The following is a 19,881-nucleotide window of genomic DNA, read 5'->3' as shown; positions in this document are numbered from 1 at the left end:
TGAAACAGGGATGTCATGTCTCCATGGTTGTTCAATCTTTATAGGGATTGGGTTAAAAAACAGATACAGGGTACGGCAGTAGATGTTGGAGCAGCCCTAATGAGAGGGCTGCGTTTGTAGACTCCCTGTGCAGTTCTTTGCAGATGAAACTGCATTGTTAAGTGACGACGAAGGGGAAGTGCAAGGCTTGGTAAATGAGTTTGGGAGAGTGTGTGGGAAACGGAGGCTAAAGGCACATGTAAGGAAGAGTAATTTTATGGTCTTCGAGAGAAATGAAGTCACTGTATGTACAGTGAGGTTTCATGATGAACAAATGGAAAATGTGAGAGCAATGAAGTACTTGGGTAGTGTCATGAGCAAGGATGGAAGTTGAGAGAGTGAAGTGTTTGAAAGGGTACAACAAGGAAGAAAGGTTGCTCGTTCTTTAAGAGCAGTGATAAGAAAAGGGAGTAAGCATGGAATTTAAATAGTTAGTGCATGACAGTATTGGGATAAGAACTCTAACCTAAGGAAGTTAAGCTTGGACCTTGTTGAAGAACGCAAGTCTAGAGTGAGAGCAGTGGAAATGAGTTATCTGGGAGGAGCATGTGGAGTTACATGGACAGACAGACAGACAAATGAGGAAGTGTAGGAGCGTTGTGCTGTGGATGTGGATGTGATAGAAAGCGTTAGGAGGACTACACTGGGATGGCTTGGCCATGTGGAGAGTAGGGAGAACGACAGACAAACGAGAGGAATGTATGTGAGTGAGGTGTAGGGGGGGGGGGAAGGGGAATGCCAAGGATGAGATAAAGGGATGGACTGGAGAGGTATATGGGAGAGGGGAGTTTGAGCTGGGGCTGGGAACAGGGCAGTGAAATGGCGGGGGACAGGGCGACATGGAGGCGGTTTGTTTGTGCTCTGTGGTCACCTGTTACGGGATATATATATATATATATATATATATATATATATATATATATATATATATATATATATATATATATACTGTATATATATTTATATATATATATATATATATATATATATATATATATATATATATATATATATATATATATATATATATATATATATATATCATTTCCTGTGGCACCCCACGGGATGCATAGGGCCTCGAAGAACTCTCTCCACCAATATTTGTCTCTTGTCATCTCCTTCAGGTCCCACCAACACTCCTCTCCTGCTTCTCTTTTCATTGTCCTCAACCAGGTTTCTCTCGGCCTACTTCTACCTCTTCATCCTCTAGCAGTCCACTCTGGCACATCCTGTATTAAACTGCCTTATTTTCTGTATATGCGCCCCAACCACTTCCAGCGAGACAGTCTCACATATTCATTAACTGGTTCCACTCTCTTATTATCCCTTACTCTTTCATTTGTAACTCTGTCTTGCCACTTTACCCCAAGAATCCTTCTCAGTAATTTATTTTCAAATCCTAATGCTTTCTGATCTTTTACAATTGTACTGTACCATGACACATGCCCATAATTTAAAATTGGTCAAACCATGGATTTGTAAATATTCACTTTAATATGTACCGAAAGCATATTATTATTCCAAACAGATTTCAACATTGCAACAGCTCGCCAAGCCTGTCTAATCCTTTCCTCACTTTCATTGTTTAATGATCCATTAGATGATACAATCGTTCCCAGATATTTAAAATTTTCTACATTCTTCACCACATTATTCCCAATTAAACAATATGTGAGACTGTCTCGCTGGAAGTGGAGTGTGTGGTGAAATGCTGAAGCATGGGGGAGAGATAGTAGTAGAATGGATGTGGAAGATGTGTAGATTGGCCTGGGAGGAAGGTAGAGTCCCGGAGGATTGGAAATCAGGTATAATTATTCCCTTGTACAAAGGAAAAGGGGAAAAAGAAGTGTGTGGTAATCATAGGGGCATTTGTCTTCTTAGTATAATAGGAAAAGTGTATGGTAGGATACTTATAGACAGAGTTAGAGAAAGAACAGAGAAATTAGTTGGAGAAGAACAGGGAGGCTTTAGGAAGGGAAGAGGTTGTGTAGATCAGATATTCATTCTTAGATCTTTAGTGGAAAAGTTTCTAGAGAAGGGAAAGAAGTTGTATGCGGCTTTCATGGATTTGGAGAAAGCATATGACAGGGTGGATAGGCAAGGATTGTGGAAAGTGTTAAGAATATATGGAGTAGATGGGAAGTTGTTGAATGCTGTGAAGAGTATGTACGATGGTGCGAAGGTTGCAGTGCGTGTGGATGGTGAACTAAGTGAATTTTTCTCTTTGAAAGTTGGTTTGAAACAGGGATGTGTCATGTCTCCATGGTTGTTCAATCTGTACATGGATGGGGTAATAAAAGAGGTACAAGGTAGGGTAGTGGATGTTGGAGTGGCCCTGGTGAGAGAGGATAGTGTTTGGAAACTCCCTGTACTATTGTTTGCAGATGATACTGTGTTGTTGAGTGAAGACGAAGGGGAGCTGCAAGGCTTGGTGGATGAGTTTGAGAGAGTGTGTAAGAAACGGAACCTAAAGGTGAATGTAGGGAAGAGTAAAGTGATGGTCTTTGAGAGAGGTGAAGTTAGTGAATGTACAGCGAGGTTAGATGGTGAGGAATTGGAAAATGTGAGTACGTTTAAGTATTTGGGTAGTGTGATGAGTAAGGATGGAGGTTTGGAGGGTGAAGTGCTTGAAAGGGTACAGCAGGGAAGAAAGGTTGCTGGTTCCTTGAAAGCAGTGATAAGAAACAGGGAAGTGAGCATGGAAGTGAAAAAGTTACTACATGACAGTATTGTGATACCAACTCTAACGTACGGAAGTGAAGCTTGGACATTGTTGGAAGGACACAAGTCAAGAGTGAGAGCAGTGGAAATGAGTTATTTAAGAGGAGCCTGTGGAGTCACGTGGAGAGACAGGCTGACGAATGAGGATATAAAGGAGCGTTGTGGTGTGGATGTGGATGTGATAGGAAGCGTTATGAGGAACACACTGAGGTGGTTTGGCCATGTGGAGAGGATGGAGGGTGAAAGACTGACGAAGAGAGTGTATGTGAGTGAGGTGGAGGGGGGAAGAGGGAGGGGGAGGCCGAGGATGAGATGGAGGGATGGGGTGGAGAGGTATATGAGAGAGGGGGGGGTGAGTTGGGAGCGGGGCAGTGAAATGGCGGGGGACAGGGCGACTTGGAGGCGATTTGTTTGTGGCCACCCCAAACGGGATTGAGGCGTCTGGCAATAGATAGATAGATAGATAGAAACAATCGATTTGGTTCTCCACGTTCATGTTAATAATTTTGGTCTTTCCACAATTTATTACCAATTCCACTTTTTCTCCTTCCTCCACCAGACAATCAAGCACCCTCTGCATCTCGTAAATACTTCCGCAAATCAGTCCAATATCATCAGCATAGTCCAAATCCATCAACTTCTTATTTTCTTTCCAGTTAATTCCTGCACCTGTTCTCCTTACAACCTTTCTAATAACATAATCCACAACCAAAACAAACAGCAATGGTGAAAGAACTCCTCCTTGAATCACTCCTGACCTAACCTGAAATGGAACACTCAAAGAACCACCCACCATTACCTTACAAAATGTACCTTCATGCAGGCTTCTAATAATATTTACAAACTTTTCTGGTATACCATAGAATCTCATAATTTTCAACATAGCTCCACGTGAAACACTATCAAACGCCTTTTCAAAATCCACAAAACACATACTAAGTGGCATTTTCATCTCATTAGCTTCTTGCATTAGATGCCTTACAATAAAAATCTGATCATTACAACCTCGACCCTTTCTAAATCCCGCTTGTTCTTCTCTTAAAATTTTATCAATTACTGGCTCTATTCTGTTCAACAAGATTTTGGAAAAGATTTTTGCAACTATAGGTGTCAAAGTTATCCTCCTCCAATTGCCACATACACTTAAATCTCCCTTTTTTGGTATTTTTTTAATCGCTCCATTTTTCCACTCTTCTGGAATTCCACCATTATCCCAAACCACATTAAAAAGTTTAAAGACCGCATTCATCAACTCTTCATTTTCCACCGTAAGCATTTCAGGAAATATTCCATTCTCTCCTGGGGCCTTAAAATTCTATAACTCCTTTATAGATTTTGCTACCTCTTCCAAGGTTATATCCCCTGTTTCTATCTGGAAATCTCTCTCGGCTGGCAAAATGTCCTCTTCAGCTGGGATTGGTCTATTTAGAACAGTTTCAAAGTGCTCTTTCCACCTTCCTTTAATATCCAAATCTTTAGTCATCAAATTATCATTTCTATCTCGTACAGGTATTTCCTTCCTTCTCTTTTCAGTCCCAGTTAACTCCTTTATGGCCTTATACGCTGCTCTTGTGCTCTGACCGTTATTTTTACTTAATTTAATTTCTGTCTCTGTTGCCTTTACATCATATAGCCTCCTCTTATCACGCCTAACGAGTCTTTTTACTTCAGAATGTAAACTCCAGTACTTTGCTCTAAGTACTTCAACTATCTGGCCATCAACATGTTGTTCTTCACTTCTCTCCTTTTCTGAATTGCATTCCATGTTTCATCTGACATCCATTTTTTCCTTCTCGCTTTTCCCTTTTTCTTAATAGTAACCTTAGCACTCTCATGCAAAGCCTCTTTTACCTCTCTCCACATTTGATTAATATCATTGTCTTCAGATTCCATCAAAGTCTGCAGGACTAGAAACCTGTTCCTACATTCCCACCGAAACTTTTCCTTCGTGTTCTCATCACTTCTCAGCTCATCAAAATCATAATTATTACCTCCTGTACAATTACCATTAACGTTTCTCTTAAGTTTTATTTTAATCTTTGACACAACAAGTTGATGATCACTACCTATATCTGCTCCCCTCCTTACGCAAACATCTTGCAAATAACTCTTATGCCTTCTGCTAATTGCAATGTGGGCAATCTGGTTACAATATTTACCACATGGTGATATCCAAGTAGTCTTATGTATTTTTCTATGCTTAAAGATAGTTCCACCAATTATAAGGTCATTTACCAAACAAAAGCTTCCTAATCGCACCCCATTTTCGTTTCTTATACCAACACCCTCCTTACCCATACAATCTTCAAAGCCATCCCTACTACTGCCAACAATCGCATTAAAATCACCAGTGCAAACTAACACATCATGTCTTGCCACTCTGTTCAGTACATCCTGCAGCTTCTCATAAAAGTCATCCTGCATTTCATCAGCAGCCTCATTTGTCGGAGCGTACCCTACAACCATACTGATATTACCATGGTCAGATTTTAAATGAGCATAAAGCAAGCGCTCATTAATTGATTCAAACTAACATACTGCCTTACAAGCATCTCTACTAAGCAGCAAGCCTGCTCCTTGGTAATGATTTTCATCACTGCTACCAGAAACCAGCGTAGTAATACCATCTTCCAAATTCATTTTATCAACTCTAAGCAACCTCGTTTCTGTAAGAGCACAAATATCCATCTTGTATTCCTTGAATACTGAAATAAGTTCTTTCATTTTACCAGCCTGATTGAGAGTTCGAACATTCCAGTTTCCTATTCTTAAGGTTCTTTTTGGATGTATAAACTTATTTCTACACCGTGGGATTCTTAGCACCCCCAGCCCATTTAAGGGCTGCACGGAACTGAGGGCCATTGCTTCATAACCAGAGTTCATCAAGATTTCTTAGGCAGAAAAATATTTTACCCTGGAGCCAATGCCAGTGGCTCGCAGGAACCAGACCATGTGTGTGTGAGTATACCTGTTTTATATATATATATATATATATATATATATATATATATATATATATATATTTATATATATATATATATATATATATATACACACACACATAGATACACACATACACACACACACATACACACACACACACACACACACACATATATATATATATATATATATATATATATATATATATATATCTATATATATACAGGTATACTCACACACACACACACACACACATATATATATATATATATATATATATATATATATATATATATACAGTATATATCATCATCATCATCATCATCAGCTGTTTGAGTATCCACTGCAGGACCGGCCTATCCCGACTGAAGTTGGGACAATACAGCCAATGCATCTCTACCAAGTGGCTTAGGCTGTCTAGTAGAGATTGTATGTAGGGTGAGAAGTGCTTGTAAGTGTAATTGTAGTGTTGGAGTGGCTTTAGGTGTGTGTGTAGTCTGTGAACCAAGTGTAATCGGCCCACGCAAGCTAACTGGGTGCAAGCATACTTTACAGTAAGCGACACTGGTTCAACCACAGCACCCCTTGTGTCTGCCAAAGCAGCACTTGGCCGGGTGAACACTCCCAAAGTTTATTACCCTGGCGGGGCGCGAACCCTGGTTCACCCATGTACGAAAATGCACATTCTACCACTGTACCACAGAGGCTCCTTATATATATATAGATAGATAGATAAGATAGATAAACAGAGATACAATACACCTATTTCTTGCATATATATACCATTAGTACACCTGGGTCTCAAAGACCCACAAAAAAAAAAATGTTTCATTTATTGAATCCTTGACCATCCAAAAAACTTCTTGGTTCAGTTTACTTATTAATAATGAATATAAAATTAAAATTATCACTTTTTATATATTTTAGGCAAATTTTTGGAAAAAATCTTTACAAAAAAAGTATAGTTTCTGTTTACATGGACCCCATATAAAAAAAGAAATGACACAATGATGCTCACACTGTTGTCAAATCTAGAGGTATGAAGGGCTTTCATGGTGTGGAGAGGGCAATGCAAATGGTGAGGCCAGATCTGCAAAGAAGGACAACATATATGAGGAAAAAATTTTGTAGTACATTCCCTATATACTGTATATGTAAATGGTGCATAATAGCTTATATACAGTCACCAACAAAAATGCTACCAGGATACGGGCAGCACTTTTGTTGTTGGTTGTACATCCTGTATAATCCTCAGTCCCAAACACACTCTATGCCAAATATTATAACCCTGACAGTGTACAATGAAAATTATCTAACCGGGGTTTAGACTCAGTCCATGCAGATGAGGCGCAAGTGATCCAGACACACATGGCTGTTGCAGCTGATGCACTGGGACATTGTCTTTCTGTCCTTTTTTCCTGGACAGATTAAACATCTCTTCTTTGTATTCAGCAGCAATATGCATCAAACAACAATACCCTTCCATCCTCCCTCATCCGCTACACCTGGGTCTCACAGACCCAACTGCGACTTTAGTGTGTTATACACCAAAACAGGGGGAGACCTGGAAAACCACACACCCACCTTTAGCATTAGCACCCAAACCTAGGAAGCTACTGAGAAGGACAGGGGTCACTGGCATCTAAAAGTTGCTAAACCAAAAAGTGACACCAAAATTCCGGGTCTCTGAAACCCAGGTGTACTGTTCTAGGGATATCTATCTATCTATATCGATCGATCTGTCTGTCTATCTGTCTGTCTGTCTGTCTGTCTCTCTCTCTCTACTATTCTCGGTAACTTCATGACTTAGCCGACTTAGACATTTCTCCTCACACTCATGCTGTCAGGCGACTCCCATGCAAAACAGGAGGGAATTTATGAAAGTCCATAACCAATTTCCGCAACAAAACGTAGAATAATCATCTCTCTTAATTGAATGTTTATCTGTAATAAGAATATTAACACTGGAATATCGTGTTACCCACGAAACAGTTCTGTGCAAAAGGATGATATTCTTCGCCTAATTGGTATAAGTTAATGATAGTCTCCTCTGGTTTGTTTTCGCATTTCTCACTTTTATCTTCAACCTGATTTGACTGGAAATGGTTTGATAGCTGTACAAGTGAAGTCAAACACATAATTAAGCAATTCTATGTAAAATTTAACCTTGTAGTTCTTTCACCTTAACCTGAAATTTCTTTTCGCCCTGATGAACTGTTTTCACATAGCTCAGCAGCAGAAAAATATAACGACGGTTCTACATTGTTTCAGTATCATGTCCTCATGACACCACTAGTCCCGTATCAATCTCTTGTTTTGAAGTTGGAGAGGTGTCGATTATGGGCAAAGTTAAAGTGAGAAAGGTAGACAAGTTTATAAATAGGCCTGGGTAACAAATAATTTAGAGCAGGTTTAAGTGAAAAGAGTATAGCAAAATATTAATTAGCCCGGAAAATTATCACAGCAATGAAACTGCAAAAATCCTCTCTGCTGGGACTGCTGATAAGGCTGATGTGGAACTATTTATTTTGTGTTTACATACATGTGTGAAAATGCATGGTGTTGTAAGAGAACGTTTGATTTTAGGGATTTTATGGTTTTAGCTTCTCCTGCTACATGCGTGGAGGAACTTATGGTAGCACTCATAACTGGAATATCACACAGCCATATTGCAGAACTTCTGCCTATCAGAATTCTTTTATTCCCCGAACTGCATCTTTTTGGAACTCGCTTCCCCTACAGCTGTTCAAGTCCAACTGTTACAGATTTTTTAATGAATGGAGGACGCCAGTAATCTACTGTACAGATTATTATTTTTTTCATTGATATGTTTTTCCTTCCTCTGTTCTGTTCTATATATATATATATATATATATATATATATATATATATATATATATATATATATATATAAAACATGTTGGAGGGGGGAAGGGGGAGATCAGAGAGTACAAAATTTTCCAAGACAAACATATATGAAAAGACGCTGAGGAGTCAAAGAGTGATGGAGATGTGGAAGGGAGGGAATATGGGGATAGTGAAGGATGGGGAAGATGGGGTGGGGGAGGGAAAAAGAGGGAATAGGGAGGGGAAGGTAGGTATGGTGAAAAGTGAGAGGGGAGGGAAGTGAGTGAGAGAGAAATGAAGAGTGGGAGGGGAGGGGATGGTAAGGGAAGGAAAGGAGGGAAGGGAAGGAGAAGCAAGGAAAGGGAAAGACAAGGTAGTAAGGAGGAATCAAACAGAGAGAGGAGAGGGAACTGGGAAAAGGATGGTAGGTGAAGGGTGGAGGGAGAATGTGGAAAATGTGGGGGAGTGTGATGGGGAAGAAGGTTGATAAAATGACGTCGTGGGGGAGGAGGGAGGGGCTGGCGTTAGGGACGAGGTGGGATGGGGAAGGGCCTTAACCTGGATAATTAACCGCACGACCTATGTTCCCTAAGCACTGGAATTTGACATATTCTTGCAGGTTACGAATACTTTGTTTGCAGTTTCGATTTGAACCTTGAGGTCCATCCATCCATCCATTGCCAGACGCCATGTATCCCAAACGGGGTGGTCAAGGGCTTAGAGTTAATTGTTTTACAGGGAGGGGCACTAATCCTCCACCAACCCCACTTGACACGTAGGGATGCCAACAGCATCTGGTATTCCCAGGCGGTCACCCATCCAAGTACTAGCCAGACCCAACGTTGCTTAACTTCGCTGATCGAACGGGAAGCGGTGTACTCAACGTGGCATGGCCTTGAGGTAATTATATATATATATATATATATATATATATATATATGTGTGTGTGTGTGTGTGTGTGTGTCTTACACCCCTCTTGTGTAACTGCTCATTTCACGAAATGGGCAGTTTGATTGCCCATTTAGTGAAACTGCAGTCATTTGCCCAATTCATGATCTGAGCTATTTCTATTGCCCAGTTCTTAAACTGGGCAATATTTAGCCTGACCATTTCAGGTAGTGGCCATCAGTTAATCTCATGCCATCCAACTTTTTTTCTGTTCATGTTGCATGATATTGCAGTTATGTATGTTATGTAGTTTTTCTAAGACTATCTAAGGTCACTATAAAAACTGAGATAAAACATACAGGGGATCGTTTTACTACTATCATGTCAATTAAAAAATATTTAATTATATTTTATATTATCAAGCAAGGATCACATGTATAAACTGTAGTATATATCATTTCATGACGGCATAATTTTTGACTCAGCCTATTGTTTCGAAATATCACTAGAATGCCCTGATCTTTATGTGGGCTCCGCCTCTTCTTGCAAAGTTTCGGAAATTTTTCATGATATTAGTATAACGCTTTTCCATCATCTCAACCACTACATCGTCATCAACACCAGTTTCAAAACGAGTCAGAAATTTTTGTGGCAACTCTGAATTCAGGCCACAGCAGGAATCAGTTCTAGTTAATTCTTTGTATGGAGACATTTTAACTGATACATTTTTTTTTTTTTTTTGGTTTTACGCCAGGTATCCCCGAAGATGGAATTCATTGCCCGTCAAACTAACATCATACCGAATCTCCATTTTGGGCAGTTATTTTACGCATCAGTGTGGTGAGAGTTGCTTTAACCCCTTAACCATGGGGCGTCACTTTTGTAATGCTTGGGAGCAAGGGATCATACCGCAGGGCGTCACTTTCGTGATGCTTGGGAGCAAGGGATCATACCACGGGGCGTCACTTTTGTGATTCTGTGTTATTTTGAATTCACCCGGGCTTTCAAGTGGTGGCTTGTATCATCTGTCAGTACTGCCAATGTCCAACACTAGTCAGAACTCCTAATCTCATCTGTACTCCCATCCATTGTTGAAAATTTAGCTATTTCTCCCTGTTCTTGACCCCCCTCCCTATCTCCCCTCCATTACCCTCTCCTCTCGCCTGCCCGGCCGCGCTGCGCTAAGTAAATCTTCCCTGAAATTTTCCACTGATTTCACCCATTGAAATACGCCCTATGCCCTATTCTTATACAAAATAATATATACAAAAAAGAAAGAAGGTAAGTGATAGTGCCATACACCTGGATTTGGCTAATTATCACCTGACAACACCTCACGTGCACTCGTTCGCTAATTTTCCCTATTTATTTCCCATTGAAATATGCCGTATAATATATTCTCATAATAAAAATATATATAAGAAAGGAAGGGAGAAGCCTAAGTGATATTTACATTCACCTGGAACTACCTAATGTATAATGTATTGTCTAGATTTCCTGCCAATCATTTCATAGTGCTTATATTAGCAGCTGTCACCACGCTGACATTGGCATCCTTTCACTGCCCCTAGGCCACCACAGCATTCAGTTTACTGTCGTCTTTCAAGGTGAAACCACGTCGGATTCGCGCCTGTCCAATTCCGCCGCTTTTTAGCCCCATGCAAAGGGCCCTGTGACCCCTACCCCTACTAAACCTCGTGTGGAAAGAGATAAAGGGCTAAGTGACTGCTGTAGAACATGAACTGGCTAATTTATCAATGAAAATGATGGACAGTGAGTATGATCTTTCTGGTGACTAAAACAGTGCAAGTGGAAATGTAAATAATGTGTAAATAATGTGTAAACATCAAGTGAAAGCAATGAATGTAAATGTAATTGAACAGTGGAAAATAGTTTTATAAGTTACTGCAAGTGACAGTGCATAACACAGTGTAAATAAAACTGGAAATGTAAATAATGTAAATAAAATAGAGAATGTAAATAGAAATGTAAATGAGTAGTAATATAAGAATACGAGTATATACAGTATACTAGGAGTAATGAAAGTGAAAGTTTCACTCTAGCATGTATGAATACTATGAGTTATGAAAGTGAAAGTGACAGATTCGCTCTCAGTGCTAGTATACAGGACGAGAAAGTGAATGCTACGTATTTTACTGAAAGAGAAATTGAATGCCTACAGTGACAATAAGCTACTATTACTGAAAGAAACTTATGGATAAAGATTGCAGATATATATAAGTGTTATATAGTAATAGAAATATAAAGTGTGAGTGTTTTTATGAATAATAAGTGACAGAATACCAGCGGCGAACGAGTGCAAGTGGGAAACAGGTACACGCTCGTAATTTTCATTCCTTTCACAGTGTTTTTTCTTTTTTTAGTATGGATTCCAAACTATTTGAAAATCATAGAATAGTGTTTCTAGCGATAATATCAGGCTGTGGTAATCATATTACGGGGTGTCGGGAAGTGTAAAATGGAGACTTCGTTACCCAACTTCAGAAGTCTCCACAAGTCCTACGGTACTCGACGAAGGCTCAACAAGCATCCCAGGAGAAAGCTAAAGGTATGTGCCATATGCATATTTAATTATAATATTCTAGGACTAATAACTGATTTCTGGCAAATATTTTTACAAAGTCTGTCGGAGCGCGAATATCCCTGCAGGACACGCAAGGAGCGCCAAAACAACCCCGCGGTTTAGGGGTTAACCTGTGTTAGAACCTTCATTACAACCCTAAATTTGTGAGTGTCGAGGTCGTCCATTCGTAAGCGCAACATCAGGCCATACAAAGTAGTGAAAGCTTGTTTGATTACTCCTGCAGTGAATTCGCACCCATTGTCAGACTGTAGTACATGATGTGCTCCAAAAATCTAAAAAATCATTGCAATAATTTAACTGCAACTTCACTTCCCGTTTTGGATGATAATGGCCAAGTGAATGGGGATTTGGTCAAGTAATCTACATAGTGCATCATGCAGCAGAACTTATCATCTTTCATGGTCTGCATAGCCACTAAATCCACTTGGCCAAGTTCATTTAGATATTTTGCGAAGAGTGGCAGAGAACAACATCCGAAGCAGTTTCTTTGCGACGGCGTTTCTCGGTGCAGCCTTCACAGCATTTGACAAATTGTGCAATCAGGGCACGAAGTATTTTTGCATACTGCTTTGCTACTTTACCTTGAGGTATGTCTCCTCTCCAGCTTGGCCACTTGCAACATAATGCTGATCAGTCACATCCAAAGCAAGTTTTTTAGCTGCCATACATTTGCCACTTCGTAAGTTTGCCGAAATCAGTGATCTTCTCTTCTAATCTCTTCCCAGTTTTACCTTCCTTGAGAATGGAAACTGCTTTCTTCTCGAATTCAGATGACCACAGACTTGAAAATTGGGATACGTAGCTCTTGGCGATGTGTCATTCATGAGTCAGTTCTGATCGAACTAGGAAAGACAGAACACAAAGGAGTAAGTAACTATGAAACTTTAAATTTAACAACAGTATGTGAGTATGTTTAAGTACTTGGGTAGTGTGATGAGTAAGGATGGAGGTTTGGAGGGTGAAGTGCTTGAAAGGGTACAGCAGGGAAGAAAGGTTGCTGGTTCTTTGAAAGCAGTGATAAGAAACAGGGAAGTGAGCATGGAAGTGAAAAAGTTACTACATGACAGTATTGTGATACCAACTCTAACGTATGGAAGTGAAGCTTGGACGTTGTTGGAAGGACACAAGTCAAGAGTGAGAGCAGTGGAAAATGAGTTATTTAAGAGGAGCCTGTGGAATCACATGGAGAGACAGTCTGACGAATGAGGATATAAAGGAGCGTTGTGGTGTGGATGTGATAGGAAGCGTTATGAGGAACACACTGAGGTGGTTTGGCCATGTGGAGAGGATGGAGGGTGAAAGACTGACGAAGAGAGTGTATGTGAGTGAGGTGGAGGGGGGAAGAGGGAAGGGGAGGTCAAGGATGAGATGGAGGGATGGGGTGGAGAGGTATATGAGAGAGGGGGGTGTGAGTTGGGAGCAGGGCAGTGAAATGGCGGGGGACAGGGCGACTTGGAGGCGATTTGTTTGTGGCCACGCCAAACGGGATTGAGGCGTCTCTCAATAGATAGATAGATAGATGTTCGGTGTCACCCAAGAATTCAAAATTTCTCACTTATCTAGGCCACATGATAAGTTTTGTAAAACTCTGTTTCTAATTAATCTAAGCAGATAACTATATATATTATTTATTTCGGCAATCTCATCATTAAACTTTTATTGTATCCCTAAAAATAGAAATAATTTCCAATGCGTCGGTAATATTGATTGCACTCGGACAGCCAATCAGCTATCAGTTTTGAAAAGTTTAAGGCTCGTCTCTTTTGAGATCGAGTAGGCTATAGGCTTTACCATTGTCTACCATGCATCTCTTTCTTCTTGCCATAACCAGTCTTATACTATATACTACCTGTTTTTGTCCATTCACTGACTCCAAAGTTTACTACAAGTTTCATGAAGCAGACAAATTATGTGCTTCTCACGCCAACAGACTGAGCCATTTCTGCAAAACTTGGGAATATGGATGTGTAATACACGGGCAAACAGACAGACAGAATGAAATTCACAAATACAAATACATAAACCAATAATAGTTTGTAGTTCTGTCGAGGTTTTCAACCCTCCATAATTTGTACTTCCTAATTCTTTATTACAGAATTGAAATAGAAAAAGATAAGAACAAAATGTAGAAGAACCTTTTTCCCCAGACCATTAGACAATATGGTCAGTCCAAAAAGAAACCTAACTATTTAAACAGTGGACCAACTAGCCGGTGTAACGTGATCGCCAGGGACCGCTGTGTAGCGGCGATTTTCAGCTTTAGTCTAACACTAGCCGCATCACTCCATGTCACTTTGTCATCGAGGTGCTTGCGTTTGTGTGTTGTCGTGTTTTCTGAAATCGGTAACCTTTCAGGGTGAATTTCATCTTTGGAAAAAAATAAAAAAAGGTCCACAGGGACCAAAATCCTGTGAGTATGGTGGCTGGGGGAAGACAGCCGTCTCGTGCTTCGTCAAAAAGTAACAGATAAGGAGCATCGAATTAGCAGGTAGTTTGTCATGTTGCAGCATCCAGGTTTTGTTAGTTCATGCATCAGGCCTCTTACTTCGCACTGCCTCCATCAAATGCTTCAGGACGTCCAAGTAAATCTCATTACTGACTGTCTGACCACGTGTAACAAACTCATGATGGAAGACGATCAACATCAACGTCACATTTGGGCGACTCTGACGTGCTTTTTTGGTCGCGCTGACGATGTTCAAGCTCACTGATATGCCTGTCTTATTGTTCTGACATTGTAGTCTTACACCCACTCTTCATCACCTGTTTTGATATTCCCAATCTGAAACAAAATTTTACACAAGTTGTTCTGCAAGATCCGTCATTGTTCAGCTTGCAACTAATCTGAAAGTGCACTAAACATAAGTTCACTCAAAGGCGTGTACCTCGATGTCTAAGTGACATGGCGAGATGCAGCTAGTATTAAGGTAAAGCTCAAAGTCGCCGCTACACAGCACTCCTGTCAGGATCGCGTTTCGCCGACTAGTTGTTGAGCTATTTAAAAACCTCAGTTTGTTTTTCCACAGACCTATGCCGTACCGGAAAACAATGAGTAACAGCACCTTGTGGGGTTGAAACGTCAGAAGAAACTAGAGAGAGAGAGAGAGAGAGAGTATAATGTCATCAGCTTCCCGTTATGTCTTGCCGACGTTTAGGTCTCAAGCGGGCAACTGAGTCAACCCAGTCAAGTAGGTGTGCAACTTCATCTCATAATCACAGATGCGATACATACCATCATTGCGTGGTGTACAAGTGGACGGATAGAGAGGATGGGGGGAGAGGGGGGAAGCATTTTTCCCAAGGCTATCCCATGTCCCATAAAGTAATGGCTTTGTAGGAACAAATGAGGCTGATGTGGATGCAGCCTTAGTTCGCCACATACAGTAGGTTAGTTAATGGCCTAGCTCAGCCCAAGTCACAGTACCTCTTTTATTTATGTCTGAGGGAACGTAATCATCCATGACATATAAATGTAAATATAATAATGGTATGTGCAGTTCGAATCAAAATGTTTGTCTCAGTTCCGTGTGTGTGTGTGTGTGTGTGTGTGTGTGTGTGTGTGTGTGTGTGTGTGTGTGTGTGTGTGTGTGTGTGTGTGTTTTCAAGAAGGAAGGAACCAAAGGCCAGGAGCCCGCAAACCGTTCCCTCCAAAAGAAAAAAAAAAAAATACAGCAGACAGCCAAATTCAAGATCCGTTCATTTTTAGATGTCAGGACACACTGCGTCTGAAAGACTGAAGATCATAGGAAGTTGGAAATACAGGCAAAGGGAGACAGTTCCAGAGATGACCTGTTGCATACATGAAAGACTGGGAGTAACGGGTAACTGTTGCATTAGAGAGTTGAACAGAAATGAGATGAGAGTTCGTTGCTTAACGGATGCTACGCGCCCTTCGTAGCGGTGGAGGGATGCAAACAGACAGTTCAGAGGAGCAATGACCATTGGTGTAGCGACAAACCAGAGGTAAAGATGAAAACGTGCGGTGAAAAGACCGAGGTTGAAGGAAGCTAGTAAGGGAAGAGCTAATAAGATGAAAAGCCTTTGACTCCACCTCGTTGAGAAGAGCTGTATGTGGGGAGCTTACTCACACATGAGAGTTGTTCTCTACACAGGGGCAAATAAAACCTGTGTATAAAGTCAACAACAGTGCAAGAGTAAATAAAGGTAGGGAGTCAGCTTGACACACCTAATCTTTTGTAAGCAGATTTTACAAAGGATGTTATAATTATGATCTTGCCGAACTAAGTCCCGAGGGAATGAAATCTTAAGTATGTGTAAATGTGATGCAGGATTTTGCTGGATATTATTAAACATTAGTGGGTACCCTGTGGAAGATTCTGTCGGGTTGATAGGTGTAGGAATCGAGTTTTTCGCATTAAAAAAAAAAAAAGATTACCTTTACCCCAATCAGAGATATGAGCCAAGTCAGACAATAGGTGTGTCATAGCCTCATCCACTGTTTGTTGATGTAACTGATGCGATGGACGTCAAAGGAAGCGAATGGAAAGGTGAATGTTGGAGTCATCAGAATATGCGTGGATAGGGTTAGATGTACAGTGTAGAATGTCATTAATGAATAAAAGTAAGTTGGTGATAGGACAGAGCCCTGAGGAACAGCACTGTTGATAAATCTAGGAGTAGAACGGTGGCCGTCACAACAGCAGCTATAAAACGACCAGAAAGGAAGCTAAAGATGAAGGCACAGATAGAAGGATAGAAACCGTAAGAGGGCAATTTGGAAACTAGAGATTTATGCCAGACTCGATCAAAATCCTTTGATATGTCAAACACAATGGCAAAGCGTTTGCCAAAGTTCAGAAAGGAGGATGACCAGGAGTCTGAAAGGTATGCGAGAAGATCGCCAATGGAACATCCGTGACGGAACACATTCTGACGATCAGAAAGAAGGTTGTGGTAGGAGAATGCTTTATTGTTTTTTTTTTTTTTAAGACTGAGAAACTTTTGAGACACAGGATGTTAAAGCAATTGGGCGATAGTTGGAGGGTTGGGAATGGTCACTCTTCTTTGGAATAGGCTGAATGAGAGCAAACTTCCAGCAAGAAGGAAAGGTACAAGATGATAGACAAAGGCAACAGAGTTTACCTAGGCAGGGTGTTAGCACAGAAGCACAGTTCTTGAGGACAACAGGAAGGACCCCATCAGGCCCATAAGCCTTGTCATTATTGAAACCAGTGATGGCAGGATATACATCAGTTTAAGAAATTTTAATGTCAACCTTGGCGAAGTCAGAGGGGGGAAATGATGGAGGAACAGCACCAGTATCATCTAAGGTGGAATTGGAGGAGAAAGACTGAGCAAAGAGTTCTCCTTTGTCTGTGGGACAAATAGCTACAGAGCCATCAGGGTGGAAAAGAGGAGGGAAGGATGATGAGGTAAAGTTATTAGAAAGGTTTTTGACAGTGCCAGAAGGAGCAGGAAGAATTCGAGTTGGAGATCTCAGCGCATTTAATACTAATGAAATTATTTTTAGCACAACGAAGAACAGACTCAGCACGATTCCAGGTAGAAACATAAAAGAGATGAGATTCAGGAGTGGGTTGGCTACATTACCTTTTGTAGGCATTCTCCTTGTTGGGGATGGAATTAAAACAAGCATGATTAATCCAAAGTGTTTTTACATTAGCCAAAGGTTACGAGAAAGGAATGTATGCTGCCATGCCTGAAAGAATAACCTTCGTAATGCGCAGGGCACACTCAGATGGCTCCCGGCCATGGAAGCGATAATCATTCCAGGGAAAATCAAAGAAGTACTGCCTGAGGGCCTCCCAATCAGCAGCTCTAAAGTGTCACAGCTGCCATTTCTTTGGAGGGTCTACAGGCCTTACTGGAGAGATTGGACAGGTTCTCCAAGGCAGCCAGGGTTACTGGTAGGGAGTTGTACAAGTTGCTCTAGGTCATAAAGGATAGAAAAGATATAGGCTTCTTCACTAGATGGATCAGTGAAAGGAGAGAAGAGCCAAAGGTGGTGATGAACACTGAAATCTCCTGGACTGGAGATTTCAGAATAGGAAGAAATGGAGAGAATGTGTTCCATCTTAGAAGTAAGATAGTCAAAGAATTTTTTATAGTCGGTAGAATTAGGGAAGAAGTAAACATCACAGATACATTTAGTCAGAGAATGACACGAAATCCGAAGTCGAAAAGTAGAGACTTCTGAATATTCACGTTCAGGAACACGAGAGCAAGATATGTCGTTGCCTACATATACACAATTGCCACCTTTGGCTTTGAAATGGGTATAGACAAAGTAGGAGGATACAGAAAAGGGTTTGCTATCAATTGTCTCAGACAGCTGAGCCTCTGTTAAAAACAGAAGGTGAGGTTTAGAGGAGGAGAGGTGGTGCTCAACAGAGGGAAAGTTAGAGGAAAGGCCACAAATGTTGCAGAAATGAAGAAGAGGTAAGTCAGACAGTGGTTCCAGGCAGCTCATTGAGTCATCACCAGGAGTGGGGTGGATGGTGGGGGAATTTATGGTTCCCCCCACCCCCCGTGGTTATAGACGACATTATCTTATAAAAATTTGAAAAAAAAAAAAGTGTATTGTCTAATGTGCATGTAGTTTGGTGCAGACAGTTAGAGAATCTTGCACTGGAGGACATGTTGGCCTACACTCTGTGTTACTGAAATGCTGAACGCGTTCACCGAAGTGGGGTGGTCAGGAACTTGTCCCAAGGACTGATGAAATAGGAGCTCCAGCTCTCCCTGTCATTAGCTTACCATGCACCTTGACAGTACCTCCCTGCTCGACTGGTGCTATAATCTTAAAAGGTGTTCCTCATGTCCCCATTTTCTCACATTCCTGCCCCAGACATGTGCTGTGATGGCATGTATGAACAACTGAGAAAAAGAAAAGATGTAGTCTGATATACAGTCGAGTATGTGTGCAATATATTTCAACCCGTGCGAGAATAGATCAAACACACTCATATTGCAGTTGCATCTCACGACATCCCGGTCAATATTATCCACACCCGCAATGTGGTTTAAGTGTAAGAGAAGGCTGATAGGCTTGTAAAGAATCAGGCCCATGTATGTGTGATGTAGTAGTTGGCCATAAAGATAACGATGCCGAGGTGAGCATAGGATCATTATAGACAGCCCCGTCCCAGCAAATATTTCACCAATGACCATCCCCCCAGTCCTGGCAGATTTTAGAAAAGTTTTTTTTTGGCTAAAACCTCTGCTTTTTATGAGAAACATCGAAAATTTAGAGAGAAAATGCTCAGTTGAGTTTAGAAATACCAAATGCAGGTAACAGTACCCCCACCTTGGTACTGTACCTTGTTCTCTCATGCCAGGCTCCAGAGAAAACGTTGTCTTGGGAGGGGTAACTATTTCAAACCACTCATTATATGTAAAATTTATTTATTTGGTACGAATTTATATATAGTACAAGAGTATATTGCTTCTCACACAATAATATAGGCGATATAAGCATTGTTCACTCACCAAAAACATCAACATATGGCACCTTCCTTTACAATGTTACCACCTTATCAGTTCTGCTTGTTTCTTCCTCTGGCTTCTTTTGCCCTTTGTCCTCCACCTCAGGAATCCCTTTCGCCTTGAACTGCATCATTGGAGAGACCGTGGTGCGACATGTCTTTACTGGCCAGGTCACTGCTAACAGGTGAGTTGCCGAGAAAATGGCATGTGGGGGGGAGGGGGGTCAGGTGGGGCCAGGCATTATCCTTGCCTGGCATTGGGTAGAGGAAGGTATCCGACATATGCCTAGCAAAAATCACCTGTGAAACTTGAAAAATGTGCAAATGATGGACCGCGCAATTGCAAAACATATGGATACGTCATTGGGTGTC

The 19,881-nt window shown here is 40.9% G+C and overlaps 1 pseudogene; it reads right to left on the bottom strand.

Moving 5' to 3' along the window:
• Positions 1-9,332: 9,332 nt before the first annotated feature.
• On the bottom strand, positions 9,333-9,451 carry LOC145400591 (5S ribosomal RNA; annotated as a pseudogene).
• Positions 9,452-19,881: the final 10,430 nt, after the last annotated feature.

This window comes from Coenobita brevimanus, chromosome 52, assembly GCF_032717465.1.
Source record: "Coenobita brevimanus isolate Jiangsu-jjx chromosome 52, ASM3271746v2, whole genome shotgun sequence".
NCBI lineage: Eukaryota > Metazoa > Arthropoda > Malacostraca > Decapoda > Coenobitidae > Coenobita > Coenobita brevimanus.
This window is presented reverse-complemented; position numbering and strand designations above follow the sequence as displayed.